Source organism: Oncorhynchus clarkii, chromosome 23 (assembly GCF_045791955.1).
Source record: "Oncorhynchus clarkii lewisi isolate Uvic-CL-2024 chromosome 23, UVic_Ocla_1.0, whole genome shotgun sequence".
NCBI classification, from domain to species: domain Eukaryota; kingdom Metazoa; phylum Chordata; class Actinopteri; order Salmoniformes; family Salmonidae; genus Oncorhynchus; species Oncorhynchus clarkii.
The window spans coordinates 31458946-31480650 of record NC_092169.1 but is presented as its reverse complement, the minus strand read 5'-3'; positions in this window follow the sequence as shown (position 1 = coordinate 31480650).

Sequence of the window (21705 nt, the reverse complement as noted above, 5' to 3'; positions counted from 1 at the left end):
AAGACCCATGGAGTCAACCACTCCCATTCCAATCACTAACTGAGTTTTTAGGTAGCCAGAACGCAAGGAGGTTTTGTATCCAATCTATGAGTCACGCCCTGACCATTGTTATCTTTGTTTTCTTTATTATTTTTGTCAGGTCAGGGTGTGACGAGGGGGGTTTGTTTAGATTTTGTATTGTCTAGAGGTAGTTTGTATGTCTATGGGATTTTGTAAGTCTAGGTGTTTATATGTCTATGGTTACCAAGATTGGTTCTCAATCAGAGTCAGCTGTTTATCAAATCAAATCAAAAATGTTTATTTGTCACGTGCACTGAATACAACAGGTGTAACCCTTACAGTGAAATGCTTACTTACAGGCTCTAACCAATGGTGACAAAAAAGGTGTGTGTGTGTGTGTGTGTGTGAGAGTAAATAAATAAAACAACAGTAGAAAGACATTTGAAAAAAAGAGTAGCAAGGCCATAAACAGACACCTGTTTGTCAGGCTTATTGAGGTAATATGTACATGTAGGTATCGTTAAAGTGAATGTGCATATATGAGGAACAGAGAGTAGCAGAAGCGTAAAAAGAGGGGTTGGCATGTGGTGGGACACAAAGCAAATAGTCCGGTTACCTGTTCAGGAGTCTTATGGCTTGGAGGTAAAAACTGTTGAGAAGCCTTTTTGTCCTAGACTTAGCACTCCTGTACCGCTTGCCATGCGGTAGTAGAGAGAACAGTCTATGACTGGGGTGGCTGGGGTCTTTGACAATTTTTAGGGCCTTCCTCTGACACCGCCTGGTGTAAAGGTCCTGGATGGCAGGCAGCTTTGCCCCAGTGATGTACTGGGCCGTACGTACTACCCTCTGAAGTGCCTTGCGGTCGGAGGCCGAGCAATTGCCGTACCAGGCAGTGATGCAACCGGTCAGGATGCTCTCGATGTTGCAGCTGTAGAACCTTTTGAGGATCTCAGGACCCATGCCAAATCTTTTTAGTTTCCTGAGGGGGAATAGGCTTTGTCGTGCCCTCTTCACGACTGTCTTGGTGTGTTTGGAACAATCTAGTTTGTTGTTGATATGGACACCAAGGAATTTTAAGCTCTCATCCTGCTTCACTACAGCCGCGTCGATGAGAATGGGGAAATGCTCTGTGCTCCTTTTCCTGTAGTCCACAATCATCTCCTTAGTCTTGGTTACATTGAGGGATAGGTTGTTATTCTGGCACCACCCGGCCAGGTATCTGACCTCCTCCCTATAGGCTGTCTCGTCGTTGTCGGTGATCAGGCCTACCACTGTTGTGTCGTCAGCAAACTTAATAATGGTGTTGGAGTCGTGCCTGGCCATGCAGTCGTGGGTGAACAGGGAGTACAGGAGGGGACTGAGCATGCACCCCTGGGGAGCTTCAGTGTTGAGGATCAGCATGGCGGATGTGTTGTTACCTAACCTTACCACCTGGGGCCGGCCCATCAGGAAGTCCAGGATCTACTTGCAGAGGGAGGTGTTTAGTCCCAGGATCCTTAGCTTAGTGATGAGCTTTGAGGGTACTATGGTGTTGAACGCTGAGCTGTAGTCAATGAACAGCATTCTCACATAGGTGTTCCTTTTGTCCAGGTGGGAAAGGGCAGTGTGGAGTGCAATAGAGATTGCATCATCTGTGGATCTGTTTGGGTGGTATGCAAATTGGATTGGGTCTAGGGTTTCTGGGATAATGGTGTTGATGTGAGCAATTACCATCCTTTCAAAGCACTTCATGGCTACGAACGTGAGTGCTACGGGTCTGTTGTCATTTAGGCAGGTTGCCTTTGTGTTCTTGGGCACAGGGACTATGGTGGTCTGCTTGAAGCATGTTGGTATTACCGACTCAATCAGGGACATGTTGAAAATGTCAGTGAAGACACCTGCCAGTTGGTCAGCACATCCCCGGAGCACACGTCCTGGTAATCCGTCTGGCCCCGCATGTATGTTGACCTGTTTAAAGATCTTACTCACGTCGGCTATGGAGAGCTTGATCACACAGTCGTCCGGAACAGCTGATGCTCTCATGCATGCCTCAGTGTGGCTTGCCTCGAAGCGAGCATAGAGTGATTTCGCTCGTCTGGTAGGCTCGTGTCACTGGACAGCTTGCGGAGGTGCTTCCCTTTGTAGTCTGTAATACTTTGCAAGCCCTGCCACATCCAACGAGTGTTGGAGCTGGTGTAGTATGATTCAATCTTAGCCCTGTATTGACGCTTTGCCTGTTTGATGGTTCGTCGCAGGGCATAGCGGGGAGCTGATTGGAGACCATATTTAGGTAGCCATATCCCTTGGGTATTTTGTGAGTTCTTAGTCTATGTTTAGTTGCCTGTCTGCACTATCCATAATAGCTTCACGGTTTGTTTTGTTGTTTTGTTAGTTTTGCTCAGTGTTCTTTCTTTAATAAAGAAGTATGTACGCTTACAACGCTGCGCCTTGGTCTCCTCCATATGACGACTGTGACAGAAGAACCCACCAAAAAAGGACCAAGCAACATGCTAAAGAGAAATAGACATTTTGGACACGGGAGAAAGAGGAGTGGAGGACATCCTGGACCTGGGAGGAGGTAATGGCAGGGGACAAGACCCTGCCATGGATGATACGAAGGGACTTGGCAAGCACGGAAGCCCGAGAGGCAGCCCCAATATTTTTTGGGGGGGAGCACACGAGGAGATTGCCCGAGTCAGGTTGGAGACCTGAGCCAACTCCTTGTGCTTACTGTGGGGAGCGTGTGACTGGTCAGGCACCGTGTTATGCAGGGATGCGCACATTGTCTCCAGTTCGCATTCATAGCCCGGTGCTCTCTATTCCAGCTCCTCGCATTGGCCGGGCTAGGATGGTCATCCAGCCTGGAAGGAAGGTGCCGGCTCAGCGTTCCTGGTCTCCAGTATACCTCCTTGGACCAGGATATCATGCGCCGGCTCGGCGCACTATGTCTCCGGTGAGGCTGCACAGCCCAGTGTGTCAGCACCCTGCATTTGCAGGGCGAAAATAAACATCCAGCCAGGATGAGTTGTGTCAGCGCTACACTCCGGAACCTCCAACGATGGGCCACAGTCCAGGACCTCCAACGACGGGCCACAGTCCGGAACCTCCAACGACGGGCCACTGTCCGGAACCTCCAGCGACGGACTACAGTCCAGAGCCTCCAGCGACGATCCCCAGCCCGGAGCCTCCAGCGACGGTCCCCAGCCCGGGGCCTCCAGCTACGGTCCCCTGCCGGGGTCCCCAGCCTGGGGTCTCCAGCGACGGTCCCCAGTCCAGAACCTCCGGCGATGATCCACGCAGGGAGGGTCCCCAGCCCGGGGCCTCCAGCTACGGTCCCCTGCCGGGGTCCCCAGCCTGGGGTCTCCAGCGACGGTCCCCAGTCCAGAGCCTTCGGCGATGATCCACGGGTCAGTGCTACAAGGGCGGAGGGATCAGTGTAAAGAAGGGTGGCGGCGTGCAGAACCAGAGCCGCCACCAAAGTTAGATGCCCACCCAGACCCTCCCGTATAGGTTTAGGTTTGCGGCCGGGAGTCCTCACCTTTAGGGAAGGGTTCTGTCACGCCCTGACCTTAGTTATCTTTATTTTCTTTATTATTTTGGTTAGGTCAGGGTGTGACAAGGGTGGTTTGTTTAGTTTTTGTATTGTCTAGGTTTTTTCATATGTCTAGGGGTTTTTGAAAGTATAGGTGTTTATATGTCTATGGTTGCCTAGATTGGTTCTCAGTCAGTGGCAGCTGTTTATCGTTGTCTCTGATTGTGGACCATATTTAGGTAGCCAAATTCCTTGGGTATTTTGTGGGTTCTTAGTCTATGTTTAGTTGGCTGTCTGCACTAGCCATAATAGCTTTACGGTTCGTTTTGTTGTTTTGTTAGTTTTGCTAAATGTTCTTTCTTTAATAAAGAAGTATGTACGCTTACAACGCTGCGCCTTGGTCTCCTCCATATAACAACCGTGACACTATGTAAAAAAAACTACAAGAAGCCCTCTGAAATTGTGAAAATTATGATAATGCCCATTTAGTGTAAGAGCTGTATGATAAGGGCCTGAAATTTCAGTCGGTTATGGTGGAATTGAGTTTTGGCCTTCGACGGTGACATCACCATGCGGTAAATTAGTTAATAGACCTGTAAGAAAGAGAGTTCAAATCCTCTCTGCCAAGAAAAGCACAATTTTAGTTGTCCCCTCCCTACCCAGACCACTCCCAGACAGTCCTAGCTAAATTCTTGTGTCGAGAAAATGCTCTTTGCTAAGAAGCAATTTTTGTTTATTTTTTATTTACAATTTAAATTAAAAAGAATCACAGTAAGGTACTTGATTGTTATATAGGAACATTTGATATTGAGATAAAAAACTGCTTCATTGGACCTTTATTGAACAAAGGTTAACGATGTGTTGGCAAAAATGTATAACCCAAGTCAAGAAAGCTAACCAGCAGCCAGCGACACTTGCTTTTTGAAAGACTAAGGTATGTTAGATACTCCAGTGAGATGAATTGGCTCCAATGACTGTAATTTGCTCGATATTAAGAAATTAAAAATAAATAAATAGTAGGAAGATATGTTGCCTTGGTGGCAGCTTTGCACATTCATGGCATTCTCTCAACCAACTTCACCTGGAATGCTTTTCTACAGTCCTGAAGGAGTTCCCACATATGCTGAGCACTTGTTGGCTGCATTTCCTTCACTCTGCAGTCCAACTCATCCCAAACCATCTCAACTGGTTTGATGTCTGGTGATTGTGGAGGCCAGGTCATCTGATGCAGCACTCCATCACTCTCCTGCTTGGTCAAATAGCCCTTACACAGCCTGGTGGTGTGTTGGGTCATTGTCCTGTTGAAAAATAAATGATAATCCCACTACGCACAAACCAGATGGGATGGAGTATCGCTGCAGAATGCTGTGGTTGTAACGGTTGTCTTCAGTGGAAGGAGAGGAGGACCAAAGCGCAGCGTTGTAAGTGTTCATGATCATATTTATTTAAACTCAGAACACTACACAAAATAACAAAGAGAATGAAACGAAACCAAAACAGTTCTGTAAGGTGACGAAAAACACCGCCGACCTCGGACTGGGGACCCTTGCCGCGGGTCCCGAATGGACGGGAGATTCCGGCAGCACCGGACAGGCAGGAGACTTCGGCAGCGCCGGAGTGAGGGGCGATTCCGTCAGCTCCGGAGAGAAGGGCGATTCCGGCAGCTCTGGAGTGAAGGGCGATTCCGGCAGAACCGGAGTGAAGGGCGGCTCCTGACTGACGGGCGGCTCTGGCAGCTCCTCACTAAAGGACGGCTCTGTCAGCTCCTGACTGACGGGCGTCTCTGGCAGCTCCTGACTGACGGGCGGCTCTGGCAGCTTCTGACTGATGGGCGGCTCTGGCTGCTCCTGACTGACGGGCGGCTCTGGCTGCTCCTGACTGACGGGTATCTCTGGCAGATCAGGACAGACGGGCGGCTCTGGCAGCGCTGGACAGGAGGGAGACTCTGGCAGCGCTGGACAGGAGAAAGACTCTGGCAGCGCTGGACAGGTGGGAGACTCTGGCAGCGCTGGACAGGAGGAAGACTCTGGCAGCGCTGGACAGGCTGGAGCACCTGGAGGGAGCAGACAGAGAGACAGCCTGGTGCGTAGGGCTGCCACCGGAGGCATGGTGCGTGGAGGAGGCACTGTGGAGTCGCACTGGAGGTCTCGGCACCGAGCCTGCACAACCTGTAGTCCGGCCAGTGCGGCAGGGTGGAACAGACCGCACTGGGCTGTGCTGGCGAACCGGGGACACCGTGCGTTGGGCTGATGCCATATACCCCTGGCCAAGGAGACGCCCTGGAGACCAGATGCGCTGAGCCAGCTTCATAGCACCTGGCTCAATGCCCACTCTAGCCCGGCCAATACGAGGCGCTGCGATGTAGCGCACCGGGCTAAGCCTGCGCACTCAGGAAACCAAGCTGCTTACCTACTGCAGATTCAGTCTTCCCAGCCTGGTGCAGGTCTACAATTTTGTTTCTGGTGTCCTTTGACAGCTCTTTGGTCTTGGCCATAGTGGAGTTTGGAGTGTGACTGTTTGAGGTTGTGGACAGGTGTCTTTTATACTGATAACAAGTTCAAACAGGCGCCATTAATACAGGTAACGAGTGGAGGACAGAGGAGCCTCTTAAAGAAGAAGTTACAGGTCTGTGAGAGCCAGAAATCTTGCTTGTTTGTAGGTGACCAAATACTTATTTTCCCCCATAATTTGCAAATATATTCATTAAAAATCCTTTTGGAAACTCTCTCACGACCTAATTTTAATTTGCATGATTCCAGTGTTATTTTATAGTTGTAAAACTCATTTTTCAACCACTCCACACATTTCTTGTTAACAAACCATAGTTTTGGCAAGTCGGTTAGGAAATCTACTTTGTGCATGACATAAGTAATTTTTGTTTACAGACAGATTATATCCCTTAATTCACTGTATCACAATTCCAGTGGGTCAGAAGTTTAAACAGCTCGGAAAATGCCATTAAACAGCTCGGAAAATTCCAGAGAATGATGTCATGGCTTTAGAAGCTTCTGATAGTCTAATTGACATCATTTGAGTCAATTGAAGGTGTACCTGTGGATGTATTTCAAGGCCTACCTTCAAACTCAGTGCCTTTTTGCTTGACATCATAGGAAAATCAAAAGAAATCAGCCAAGACCTCAGAAAAAAATGTGTAGACCTCCACAAGTCTTCCTTGGGAGCAATTTCCAAATGCCTGAAGGTTCCACTTTAATCTGTACAAACAATAGTACTATAAACACCATGGGACCACACAGCCGTCATACCGCTCAGGAATGAGAGGTGGTCTGTCTCCTAGAGATGAACGTGCAAAAAGTGAAAATCAATCCCAGAACAACAGCAAAGGACCTTGTGAAGATGCTGGATGAAACGGGTACAAAATGATCTATATCCACAGTAAAACCACTATATCGACATAACCTGAAAGGCCGCTCTGCAAGGAAGAAGCCATTGCTCCAAAACCGCCATAAAAAAGCCAGAGTACGGTTTGCAACTGCACATGGGGACAAATATTGTACTTTTTGGAGAAATGTCCTCTTGTCTGATGAAACAAAAATAAAACTGTTTGGCCATAATGACCATCTGTTTGGAGGAAAAAGGGGGATGCTTGCAAGCTGAAGAACACCATCCCAAACGTGAAGCACGGAGGTGGCAGCATCATGTTGTGTGGGTGCTTTGCTGCAGGAGGGACCGGTGCCCTTCACAAAATAGTTGGCATCATGCGGAGGAAAATTATGTGGATATATTGAAGCAAAATCTCAAGACATCAGTCAGGAAGTTAATCAGTGGTCGCAAATGGGTCTTCCAAATGGACAATGACCCCAAGCATGCTTTCAAATTTGTGGCAACAAAGTCAAGGTATTGGAGTGGCCATCACAATGCCCTGACCTCAATCCTGTAGAACATTTGTGGGCAGAAATGAAAAAGCTTGTGCGAGCAAGGAGGCCTACAAACCTGACTCAGTTACACCAGCTCTGTCAGGAGGAATGGGCCAAACTGGGCCAAAATTCACCCAACCACAGGAAGCTTGTGGAAGGCTGTCCGAAACATTTGACCCAAGTTAAACAATTTAAAGGCAATGCTACCAAATACTAATTGAGTGTATCTAAACTTCTGACCCACTGGGAATGTGATGAAAGAAATAAAAGCTGAAATAAATAATTCTCTCAACTATTATTCTGACATTTCACGTTCTTAAAATAAAGTGGTGATGCTAACTGAACTAAAACAGATAATTTTTACTAGGATTAAATTGTGAAACTGAAATTAAATGTATTTGGCTAAGTTGTATGTAACTTCTGACTTCAATTGTATATGCAGTACCAGTCAAAAGTTTGGACACATCTACACATTCCAGGATTTTTCTTTATTTTTACTATTTTCTACATTGCAGAATAATAGTGAAGACATCAAAACTATAAAATAACACATATGGAATAATGTAAAAAACAAAATAGTATTCAACATATTTGAGATTCTTTAAAGTAGCCAACCTTTGCTTAGATGACATTTGCACACTCTTGGCATTCTCACTCAACAGTTGATCAAAAAGAGATGTGCGCAAACCTTAAAATATTTGATTGAGCCACCTTAAAATATTTGAATGAGCCGCCGTCTCCTATGTTTCTTTATTATCACTAAAAGAGCAAAGTTAATTTAGCAAGTAATGTTTTATGGGACTAGCGATAGCATAGTTTATTTCGGAAACAATGTTTGATGGGACAAGCAATAGCATAGTTCATTTAGGAAGCTGGTTTGATGGAACTTGCGCCGGAAGAAATGGCAGCAGTTTTACGGACGCCTGTCACGTTCTGACCATCGTTCGTGTGTGTTTTCCTTGTTTTAGTGTTGGTCAGGACGTGAGCTGGGTGGGCATTCTATGTTGTGTGTCTGGTTTGTCTATTTCTATGTTTGGCCTGATATAGCAGCAGGAACAGCAACAGCGATGCCAGGATTTCGGGACATGGGAGCAGAATCTGGACTACACATCTTGGGAGGAGATAGACAGGTGGGCGGTCGACCCAGGGAGAGTGCCGGAGCCCGCCTGCGATTTGATGGAGCAGTGCGCAGAAGGTTACAGGAGAATGAGGTTAGCGAAACGAACACGGCTGGCAAGGAAGCCCGAGAGTCAGCCCCAAAAATGTCTTGGGGGTGGGCATCAGTTAGATCCGCCAGTCTGCCAGGATCCGCCAGTCGGCCAGGATCCGCCAGTCAGCCAGGATCTGCCGGAACCACCAGTCAGCCAGGATCTGCCAGAACTGCCAGTCAGCCAGGATCTGCCAGAGCCGTCAGTCAGCCAGGATCCGCCAGTCTGCCAGGATCCGCCAGTCGGCCAGGATCCGCCAGTCGGCCAGGATCCGCCAGTCAGCCAGGATCTGCCAGAACCGCCAGTCAGCCAGGATCCGCCAGTCTGCCAGGATCCGCCAGTCTGCCAGGATCCGCCAGTCTGCCAGGATCCGCCAGTCAGCCAGGATCTGCCAGAGCTGCCAGTCAGCCAGGATCTGCCGGAACCACCAGTCAGCCAGGATCTGCCAGAACTGCCAGAACTGCCAGTCAGCCAGGATCTGCCGGAACCACCAGTCAGCCAGGATCTGCCAGAACCACCAGCCAGCCAGGATCTGCTAGATTCATCAACCTTCCTGAGCTTCCTCTCAGTCCTGAGCTTCCTCTCAGTCCTGAGCTTCCTGTCAGTCCTGAGCTTCCCCTCAGTCCTGAGCTACCTCAGTCCCGAGCTTCCCCTCAGTCCGGAGCTGCCCCTCAGTCCAGTGGGGCCCGTTGTTAGGGTTCCTAGGCCAAGGTTAGCAGCGAGGGTCGCCACTCAAGGGACGCTAAGCAGGTGGACTAAGACAATTATGGAGTGGGGTCCACGTCCAGCGCCAGAGCCGCCACCGCGGACAGATGCCCACCCACACCCTCCCCTATAGGTTTAGGTTGTGCGTTCGGAGTCCGCACCTTGGGGGGGGGGGGGTACTGTCACGTTCTGACCATCGTTCGTGTGTGTTTTCCTTGTTTTAGTGTTGGTCAGGACGTGAGCTGGGTGGGCATTCTATGTTGTGTGTCTGGTTTGTCTATTTCTATGTTTGGTCTGATATGGTTCTCAATCAGAGGCAGGTGTTAGTCATTGTCTCTGATTGGGAACCATATTTAGGTAGCCTGTTTTGTGTTGGGTTTTGTGGGTGATTGTTCCTGTCTCTGTGTTTGTAACAGATAGGACTGTTTAGGTTTTCGCACATTTATTGTTTTGTTAGTTATTTCATGTATAGTTCCTTTATTAAAGAACATGAATAACCACCACGCTGCATTTAGGTCCGCCTCTCTTTCCCCAGAAGAAAACCCTTACAACGCCCACCCTTGTGATACCTTGTGAGGATCCGCAGAAGGCGAATGGGAAAGCTGCTGTTACCGTCCATATTACTCACCAACGTGCAATCATTGGACAATAAATTAGACAAGGTACGATCATGAATATCCTGCCAATGGGACATCAAAAACTGTAATATCCTATGTTTCATGGAATTGTGGCTGAATGACGACATGGATATTCAGGTAGCGGTATATACGCTGCACCGGCAAGACAGAACAGCACACTCTGGTAAGACAAGGGGGGGTCGGTCTGTGCATATTTGTAAACAACAGCTGGTGCACAAAATCTAAGGAAGTCTCTAGATTTTGCTCACCTGAAGTAGAGTATCTTGTGATAAATTGCAGGCCACACTACTTGCCTAGAGAGTTTTCATCTGTACTTTTCGTGGACGTTTATTTACCACCACAGACAGATGCTGCCACTAAGACCGCACTCAGTCAGCTGTATAAGGAAATAAACAAACAGGAAACCACTCACCCAGAGGCGGTGATCTTAGTGGCCGGAGACATTAATGCAGGGAAACTTATATCAGTTCTGCCTAATTTCTATCAACATGTTAAATGTGCTACCAGAGGAAAAAAAAATCTCTATCACCTGTACTCCACACACACAGACACGTACAAACTCTCCCTCGTCCCTCCATTCGGTAAATCCGACCACAACTCTATCCTCCTGATTCCTGCTTACAATCAAAAATGAAAGCAGGAAGCCTCAGTGACTCAGTCTATAAAAAAAGTGGTCAGATGAAGCAGATGCTAAACTACAGGGCTGTTTTGCCATCACAGACTGAAATAGGCTATGTTTGATGGGACTAGCTTTAGCATAGTTAATTTAGCAAGCAATGTTTTTACCAAACAACCAGCCCGTTTGTGTGGGGAGAAATGGATGTGATGGCTCACAGGCAGATAGATCTTCACAGTTCTGCGTTAAAGTAAACATTTTTCAAGACATTATTTTGTCACATGAATAGACCTACAAGCATGTCTTCTTACAGCACAATAACAATATTATTTTCCAACTTGGTTAAGAGATTTGATCAAATATCTTGCCCTATTCTCTCTTTATTCCTGGCAGAAGAGATTAGTGCCTGTGCTGTAACTAGCCAGCAGCACAGCAGCACACACACCAACACGGGAGGCAGCTTGGGCCAAATTAGGTATTCATATATATCCTCTTCTGTCTCTTGCTGTGGAGTAAATTTAGGGCTGCTGTGTGTGTGTGTTGCCTGCGTGCATGCATGTGTGTGTTACGCGTGTGTGTGTGTGTGTGTGTGCTCGCAGGCAACAAACTCCTCCTCATGACCGTGCCAAATCAGCATATTTACACCTTGGAACCGGTGAATAAGGAGACTTGGTAATAAGAAAATATCCCTTTTTATTGCACTTGGGTATTAAGAATGACCTTTTGACAATGACAGGGAAGTGTTTAAGCTGTGGGGTGAAAGAGAGAGAGAGATGGTGGACTTCAGAGAGCTAATCCACACAATCCAGACCAGAACAATCCCACAAAACAGACCAGCACAACAACACCCCCCAACAAGACCCAGAGGGCCAAAGGTGGAGATGGACGGCTGTCTGAGAGAGCTGGCTGCTCTTTGGACTGAGTTGAGAGAACTTAAAGATGCACGCATGGCACTGAAGGACGAGGTCAGAGAGCAGGACACTTCCCCCAGACAAGCCAGCAGAACAGCCCACCTCAACACCACAATGGGTCAGACAACACAGGATCCCCCAACCCAACAAACCCCACCCCCTCCTAACAGCCCTCCTGACAACCCACCCCCACATCCACTGAGGACACACAAAAGCCAGAGATTGTGCTCCTCATTGACTCAAAGGGCAAATACATTCAAGAGGATAAACTTTCCCAAACACAGTGGCTAAACTCTGGTGCCCAAACACTAGTCATGCCCTGGAGCTGTTGTCAGAGGACAGACTATTGTCCCCCAGCCACATCATAATTCACACAGGCACAAATTACCTGAGGACCCAGCAGGAAACAGCACTCAAGGGAGTGATTGAAAAAGCTTCTTCCACTTTCCCCAACACAGAAGTAAAATCAAATCAAATGTTATTGGTCAAATACACATGGTTAGCAGATGTTAATACGAGTGTAGCGAAATGATTGTGCTTCTAGGTCCAATAATGCAGTAATATCTAACAAGTAATCTAACAATTTCCCAACAACTACCTAATACACACAAATCTAAATGTGTGAATGAGAATATGTACATACAAATATATGGATGAGCGACGGCCGAGCTGTATAGGCAAGGTGCAATACAGTATATACATATGATATGAGTAATGTAACATATGTAAGCATTATTAAAGTGTCATTATTTAAAGTGGCATTATTTAAAGTGACTAGTGATCAATTTATTAAAGTGGCCAGTGATTTGGTCTCAATGTAGGCAGCACCCTCTGTGAGTTGGTGATTGCTGTTTAGCAGTCTGATGGCCTTGAGATGGAAGCTGTTTTTCAGTCTCTCGTCCCAGCTTTGATGCACCTGTACTGACCTCGCCTTCTGAATGGTAGCAGTGTGATCAGGCAGTGGGTCGTGTGGTTGTTGTCCTTGATGATCTTTTTGGCCTTCCTGTGACATCGGGTGCTGTGGGTGTCATGGAGGGCAGGTAGTTTGCCCCCGGTGATGCGTTGTGCAGACCGCAACACTGTCACGCCCTGACCTTAGAGCCTTTTTATCTCTATTTGGTTTGGTCAGGGTGTGATTTGGGGTGGTCATTCTATGTGTTGTTTTCTATGATTTTATGTTTCTATGTTTTGGCCGGGTATGGTTCTCAATCAGGCACAGCTGTCTATCGTTGTCTCTGATTGGGAACCATACTTAGGTAGCCCTTTCCCTCCTTTCTGTGTGGGAAGTTGTCTCTGATTGTGGCACTATAGCCCTTAAGCTTCACGGTCGTGTTGTATGGTTTATTGTTTTGTTGGCGTCGTTTTAAATAAAATGTACGCTCACCACTTTGGTCCAGTTCTTTCGACGGCCGTGACAACCACCCTCTGGAGAGCATTGCGGATGAGGGCGGTGCAGTTGTCGTACCAGGCTGTGATACACCCTGACATGATGCTCTCGATTGTGCATCTGTAAAAGTTTGTCAGGGTTTTGGGTAACAAGCCAAATGTCTTCAGCCTCCTGAGGTTGAAGAGATGCTGTTGCGCCTTCTTCACCACACTGTCTCTTTGGGTGGACCATTTCAGTTTGTCTGTGATGTGTACACCTAGGAACTTAAACCTTTACACCTTCTCCACTACTGTCCCTTCGATGTGGATAGGGGGGTGCTCCCTCTGCTGTTTCCCCAAGTCCAAAATCATCTCCTTTGTTTTGTTTTGTTGATGTTGAGTGAGAGGTTGTTTTCCTGACAACACAGTGCTCTCACCTCCTCCCCGTAGACTGTCTCTTCATTGTTGGTAATCAAGCCCACTACTGTTGTGTCATCTGCAAACTTGATGATTGAGTTGGAGGCGTGCATGGCCACGCAGTCATGGGTGAACAGGGAGTACAGGAGGGGGCTGAGCACTCACCCTTGTGGGGCACCAGTGTTGAGGGTCAGTGAAGTGGTGATGTTGTTTCCTACCTCCAGGACCCATTTGACAGGGTGGGACTGAGAACCAGGGCCTCAAGCTTGATGATGAGCTTGGAGAGTACAATGGTGTTGAATGTTGAGCTATTGTCAATGAACAGCATTCTTACATAGGTATTCCTCTTGTCCAGATGGGATAGGGCATTGTGCAGTGTGATGGTGATTGCTTCGTCTGTGGACCTGTTGGGGAAGGTATGCAAACTGAAGTGGGACTAGGGTGTCCGGTAAGGTGGATGTGATATGATCCTTGACTAGTCTCTCAAAGCACTTCATGATAACAGAAGTGAGTGCTACCGGGCGGTAGTCATTTAGTTCAGTTATCTTTGCATTCTTCGGTACAGGAACAATGGTGACCATCTTGAAGCATGTGAGGACAGCAGACTGGGATAGAAGGCGATTGAATATGTCTGTAAACAGCCAGCTGGTCTGCGCATGCTCTGAGGACTCTGCTAAGGATGTCGTCTGGGCCAGCAGCCTTGCAAGGGTTGACACGTTTAAATATTTTGCTCACGTCGGCCACGGAGAAGGAGAGGGTGGGGCTCTGTCCTTGTTAGTGGGCAACGACGGTGGCTCTGTATTATCCTCAAAGCAGACAATGAAGGTGTTTAGTTTGTCTGGAAGCGTGACGTCAGTGTCCGTGATGTGACTGGTTTTCTTATTGTAGTCCGTGATTTCCTGTAGTCTCGTGTCTGAGCCGTTGAATTGCGACTCCACTTTGTCCCTGTACCGACATTTTGCTTGTTTGTTTGCATTGCGGAGGGAATAACTACACTGTTTATATTCAGTCATATTCCCAGGCCTCGAGAGAACCCATGCCAAGAGGACCTACAGCCAGACCACAGCATCACCAGCCACACCCCAACCAGTTATGACCACCCCAAGCAAACCTGGCCACACCCTATATGGTGCCCTCCATATCTGACCTATGCCCCTTCTGCCCACCCTATTTGCCCCACCCCTGCGGAGTTCCAGGATCTCCGGGAGGTGTTCAGTAAGGTCCGGACGACTTCCCTTCTGCCGCACTGACCATATGACTACGGGATTGACCTTCTCCCAGGCACCACTCTGCCCCAGGGACTGTACTCTCTGTCGGCCCGGAGACCAAAGCTATGGAGACCTACATTGAGGACTCCCTAGCTGCAGGGTTCATACGTCCTTCTGCCTCCCCTGCCGGCGCAGGATTCTTCTTTGTGGAGAAGAAGGACAAAATCCTGCACCCATGCATTGACGACTGGGGTCTCAAATACATCACTCTGAAGAACCGCTTCCCACTTCCACTCATCTCTTCGGCCTTTGAGCTGCACCAGGGGGCCACCGTGATCTCCAAACTGGACCACCTGGTGAGGATACGGGATGGGGACAAGTGGAAGACTGCCTTCAACACAGCCAGCGGTCACTACGAGTATCTGGTCATGCCATTTGGCCTTATCATCACCCCTGCTTGTTCCAGGCTCTGGTTAACCTCTTTGATCTCTAGGGGCGCTATTTCATTTTTGGATAAAAAACGTTCCCGTTTTAAGCGCGATATTTTGTCACGAAAAGATGCTCGACTATGCATATTCTTGACCGTTTTTGAAAGAAAACACTCTGAAGTTTCAGAATCTGCAAAGATATTGTCTGTAAGTGCCCCAGAACTCATTCTACAGGCGAAACCAAGATGATGCGTCAACCAGGAAATGAGCAGAATTTCTGAAGCTCTGTTTTCCATTGTCTCCTTATATGGCTGTGATTGCGCAAGGAATGAGTCTACACTTTCTGTCGTTCCCCCAAGGTGTTAGCAGCATTGTGACGTATTTGTAGGCATATCATTGGAAGATTGACCATAAGAGACTACATTTTCCAAGTGTCCGCCTGGTGTCCTGCGTGGAATTCGGTGCGCAATTGCCAGCTGCTTGTACTTTTCCATTTGATTGAGGGGAGAAACCATGCTTCCAAGAACGATATATCAATGAAGAGATATGTGAAAAACACCTTGAGGATTGATTCTAAACAACGTTTGCCATGTTTTCAGTCGATATTATGGAGTTAATTTGGAAAAAAGTTCACGTTTTGAGGACTGAATTTTCGGGTTTTTTTGGTAGCCAAATGTGATGTATAAAACGGAGCTATTTCTAATACACAAAGAATCTTTTTGGAAAAACTGAGCATCTGCTATCTAACTGAGAGTATCCTCATTGAAAACATCAGAAGTTCTTCAAAGGTAAATGATTTTATTTGAAGGCTTTTATGTTTTTGTTGAAATGTTGCGTGCTGGATGCTAACGCTAATGCTAACGCTAAATGCTACGCTAGCTAGCTACTTTTACACAAATTATTGTTTTCCTATGGTTGAGAAGCATATTTTGAAAATCTGAGATGACAGTGTTGTTTACAAAAGGCTAAGCTTGAGAGATGGCATATTTATTTCATTTCATTTGCGATTTTCATGAATAGTTAACGTTGCGTTATGGTAATGAGCTTGAGTCTGTATTCCTGATACCGGATCCGGGATGGGGAGATCAGAGAGGTTAATGATGTTCTCCGCAACATGTTGAACCGGTTCGTCTTTGTCTACCTCGATGACATCCTCATCTTCTCCCTCTCCGCCCAAGAACACGTGCTCCATGTCCGACAGGTTCTCCAACACCTCCTGGAGAACCAGCTCTTTGTAAAAGCAGAGAACTGTGAATTACATCGCTCCATCATGCCCCTTCTGGGTTACACTATCATAGCAGGGAGTGTACAGATGTAACCTGGAAAGGTCAGAGCAGTGGTGGATTGGCCCCAGTCTATGTCCAGGGTGTAGCTGCAACGTTTCCTGGGATTCAACAACTTTTTTTGACGCTTTATCCGGGGTTACGGCACCGTTTCACCACAGCTCCCATCTTGGCTCATCCTGACCCGGTTCATCCTGACCCAGTTCGTGGTGGAGGCCGCATCGGCCTCTGGATGTTGGAGTGGGGGCTATCCTGTCCCAGCATTCTGCCCTGGACCTCAAGTTACATCCCTCCGCTTTCTTCTCCCCCTGCCTCAATGCCATGGAGAGGAACTATGATGTGGGGAATCTTGAGCTTCTCGTGGTGAAGATGGCATTGGAGGAGTGGAGGCACTGGCTGGAGTGCGGAACACCTGTTCATTATGTGGACCGATCACAAGAATGTAGAATATCTCCGCACCACCAAGCGCCTCAATTCCAGGAAAGCTAGTTGGGCCCTGCTGTTCACCCGGTTCAACTTCTCCCTCTCATACCAGCTAAGGTCCAAGAATGTCAAGCCGGGTGTGCTGTCATGCCGCTATAGCCCTACGGCTTCAACCCCGGAACCTGAAATCATCCTTCACACCTCATGTCTGGTGACGGCACTCAGCTGGAAAATAGGGAAGCGGGTTCGTGAGGTGCAGCGTTCCGAGCCGAACCCCAGGGGGGTTGCCAGATAACCAGATGTTGGTTCCTGACGCAGTCTGCTCCTCGGTCCTGGAGTGGGCCCTCTTCTCCAGGCTTACCTGCCACCCAGGCTCCCGGCGGACCCTGGCCTTTGTGCAACAATGCTTTTGGTGGCCTACCATGGTTCCTGATGTCTCCGCGTTCGTCACCACATGCACAACCTGTGCACAGAACAAGACTCCTCGGCAAGTTCCGTCTGGTCTCCTTCAACCTCTTCCTGTCCCTCCCTGCCCCTGGTCTCACATTTCCCTCGACTTTGTCACATCTGTCCCCCCGACTGAATGCAACACTGTCATCCTGACTGTAGTGGATTGTTTTCCAAAGCGGCCCACTTCATTCCTCTCCACAAGCTACCCCACATGGTGCAGCACAACTTCTGGATCAATGGACTGCCAGCGGACATGGTCTCCGACCGGGGTCCTCAGTTCTTGACCCGGTTCTGGAAGGTGTTCTGCACACTCATTGGGTCGTCGGTCAGCCTGTCCCACAGGTTCCACCCCAACTCTGATCTGCCTGGTCTCCGCCAACCACACCACCTGGAGCCAGCAACTAGTGTGGGTTGAGTACGCACGCAACACCCTTCCTTGCTCTGCTACAGGTCTATCGCCTTTTGAGTGTTCCCTGGGGTATCAGCCCCCGATCTTCCCTGAGCAGGAGGAAGAGGTCTGCACATCTCCAGGTATGGATGACAAGCGGATCGCCACTGGACCCTGGGTCCCTGGTATCGTCTCGTGCAGAAGGTATGGCTGTTCACTCGGTATCTGCCCCTCCGGGTTGAATCCCGCAATCTTTCTCCCTGGTTTATCGGCCCTTTCCCCATCTCCAAGGTCATTAGCCCCTCTGCTGTCCATCTTCTGTTGCCCGTACCCTCCGTTTACATCCCACTTTTTATGTTTCCAGAATTAAACCCATGTCTCACAGCCCTTTGTCTCCTGTTTTCAACCTGGTGTGATGGTCTCTACCCACCTCCAGGTGTCACCCATCTTCCCCATTACCCCCAGTGTATTTATACCTGCGTTCTCTGTGTACCTGTGTTTGTCTGTTGCCAGTTCGTGAAACCTACCAGCGTTTTTTGCCTGTTCTAGTTCCTGTTTTCTAGTGCCTGCCGTTCTGTACCTTGCCAAACCACACTGGATTGTTGACCGCTGAGACTGCCTGCTGTTCTGGACCTTTTGAACCCTATCTGGATTATTGACCTCTGCCTGCCCTTGACCTGTTGTTTTGTCTGACCCTGTATTAGTAATACACTTTTCATCTGGGTCTTACCTAAAACATGATAGTCATCACATGTTAAGGTTGAACACTGACAGTTTTGTAACTTAAATGAGGCTAACAGAGGAGTATGAGTTCCTCAAGAGCCTATTTAAATTGCAAAGTTGGAACATTATATGTACAATATTCAATGTTTGTACTTAATGTGCATAAATATTCAGGATCAGATTAAATTTGACGTATACAAACCTAAAATGATTAACCGGAATAACATTTACGTTAATGGGTGGCCTGAAAATAACTATCTGAAAGCCATCCTTCCAATCTGATAGGCAGAAATTGGCGCTGACAGACATGGCAGCTCTGCTTCTTGCTCTTAATACCTCTAGTAACTCCCCATCCCGGGTCCGGGAGCGTAATCATCGACTGACACTAATTAGCATAACGCAACGGACATAAATATTCCTAGAAAATATTCCTATTCATGAAAGTGAATATATATTGAGACACAGCTTAGCCTTTTGTTATTCACCCTGTCATCTCAGATTTTCAAAATATGCTTTACAGCCAAAGCTAGACAAGCATTTGTGTAAGTTTATCGATAGCCTAGCATAGCATTTTGTCCAGCTAGCAGCAGGTAACTTGGTCACGGAAATCAGAAAAGCAATTAAATTAAATCGTTTACCTTTGAGCTTCGGATGTCTTCACTCACGAGACTCCCAGTTAGATAGCCAATGTTTCTTTTTCCCAAAAATATTATTTTTGTAGGCGAAATAGCTCCGTTTGTTCTTCACGTTTGGCTGAGAAATCACCCGGAAATTGCAGTCATGAAAACACCGAAAAATATTCCAAATTAGCTCCATAATATCGACAGAAACATGGCAAATGTTGTTTATAATCAATCCTCAAGGTGTTTTTCAAATATCTATTCGATAATATATTATATATGTTTTTTCAGTAGGACCGATTGGAATAATGGCTACCTCTGTATTTTAAGCGAGAATCACTCTGAGAGCCATCAGGTGACCACTTGCGCAATGTAGCCGCTTACGGGTATTCTTCAACATAAATGCGTAAAACTACGTCACAAACACCTTGGGGAATACGGAGAAAAAGTAATCTGGTTGATAGCCCATTCACTGCTCAATAGGGACGCATTGGAATGCAGAGCTTTCAGAAGATGAGTCACTTCTGGATTGGATTTTTCTCAGGCTTTCGCCTGCAATATCAGTAATGTTATACTCACAGACAATATTTTTACAGTTTTGGAAACTTTAGAGTGTTTTCTATCCTAAGCTGTCAATTATATGCATATTCTAGCATCTTGTCCTGACAAAATATCCCGTTTACTACGGGAACGTTATTTTTCCAAAAATGAAAATACTGCCCCCTAGTCACAAAAGGTTTGCTCTTAAGCAACTTTGCGGTATTTTGTTTTGTTGTGTGTTATTTCGTACATTATTAGCCCAGCATGCTTTGTTTGTTATTACTTACAGCTGTAAAAAACTTTTGGATATCAGAGCGGTGGTAACTCACCAACATTACGACAGGAAATACAACTTTCCCGAATTGGATCTTTTGCTTCTACCCTCCATGGCAATTGAACTTATCCCAGAGGCTGCTTCAAGACGCCACCGGCAGAGAAGAGGTATTCGGATGGACTTATAGTCTGACTCAGGAGGTGTGCACACCATCCACTGCTTCCGAGTATATTACTCGCTAATGTTTAGTCCCTGAACAATAAAGTAGAAGAGGATCTCCTTCCAGAGAGACTGTAACATACTCTGTTTCACAGAATCATGGCTCTCTCCAGCTCTCTCTCTGTCCCCATCCATACAGCCAGCTGGGTTCTCAGTACATTGCACATACAGGAATAAAGAACTCTCCGGGAAGAAGAAAGGCGGTGATGTATGATTAACTACTCATGGTGTGATTGTGATAATGTACAGGAACTCAAGTCCTTTTGTTCACCCGACCTAGAATACCTCACAATCAAATGTTGACCGTATACCTCCCAAGATAATTATCTTCAGTTATGGTCACAGTCATGTATATTCCCCCTCAAGCCAATACCACAACTGCCCTCAAGGAACTACACTGGACTTTGTGGAAAACTGGAAACCACATATCCTGAGACTGTATTTATTGTAGCTGGGGATTTTAATGAAGCAAATTTGAGGAAAACGCTACTGAAGTTCTATCAATACATTGCCTGTAGTACTCGCACATCAAAACTCTTGACCATTGTTACTCCCCCGCCGTCCCTTTGGCAAATCAGATCACAACTCTGTCCTGCACCTCCCTTCCTATAGGCATTAACTCAAACAGGAAGTACCCTTGCTAAGGTCTATTCAACGATGGTTTTTCCTAAAAAGGATAGCTTTTTAAATGTTTCACTATTTACATTTTTATGAAATTCACTGAGGATGATGGTCCTCTCATTCCTCCTTTGAGGAGCCTCCACTGGTGTGAACATGTGTTTGACGTGTGTGTGTGTGTGTATCTAAAGGCCAACGGAAATTATTATCTATTTACAGACGCCACCCACAAAATCCCGTGACCCTCAGTGTGGGGGCTGAGAGCGGGAGAGAGTATTTATTACCATTCTACACTGTGCAAAACATTAACAACACCTTCCTAAGATAAACGGCCTCAATTCATCGGGGCGTGGACTCTACAAGGTGTCGAAAGCGTTCCACAGAGATGCTGGCCCATGTTGACTCCAATGCTTCCCAGAGTTGTGTCAAGTTAGTTGGATGTCCTGTGAGTTCTTGTTACACACAGGAAACAACTACTGAGTGTAGAAAATCCAGCAGCGTTGCAGTTCTTGACACACCTTAAACTGGTGTGCCTGGCACCTACTACAAAACCCTGTTCAAAGGAACTTAAATATTTTCTCTTGCCCATTCACCCTCTGAATGGCATATATACACAATCCATGTCTCAATTTCCTCAAGGCTTAAAAATCCTTCTATAACCTGTCTCCTCATCTACACTGATTGAAGTGGATTTAACAAGTGACATCAATAAAGGATCATAGCTTTCACCTGTATTCACCTGGTCAGTCTATGTAATGGAAAGAGCAAGTGTTCTTAATGTTTTGTACACTCAGTGTATGTCTTTACGACAAAATACATTTTATTCTCTGCATTCTAAAAATGGTTGGCTTGCCAACTTGCTCCTAACCACTGATACAGGGACAGTTATTTATCATCCCATTATGAATAGGAATATCTTCAGGGCTAAGGTATTCTGATCGTTGATCTGTGGTTAAGGGCAGCCTCTAGCTCTAGCAGACTAGTTGCATCCCAAATGGCACCCTATTCCCTATTGTCGTGTCTTTGGCTATGCCGGATTAAGTGATATGACATGCTATTCTATAAAATCAAATCCTTTCTCTGTAATTAATAGTACCTGATTAAGCTAATCATGTAACTGTAATGAAATAGAAAGTTGGGGCACCACAAAATAATGTTTATAGAGCTGTTATCTTCCGAATAAACTCTTAAAGACCTGGTAATATTTTACATCAATAGCAGTCAATATTAATCGTCACCTTATTTCAGTCTCATCTGAAAGTTGTAAATTCTTGGTTAACTTCAC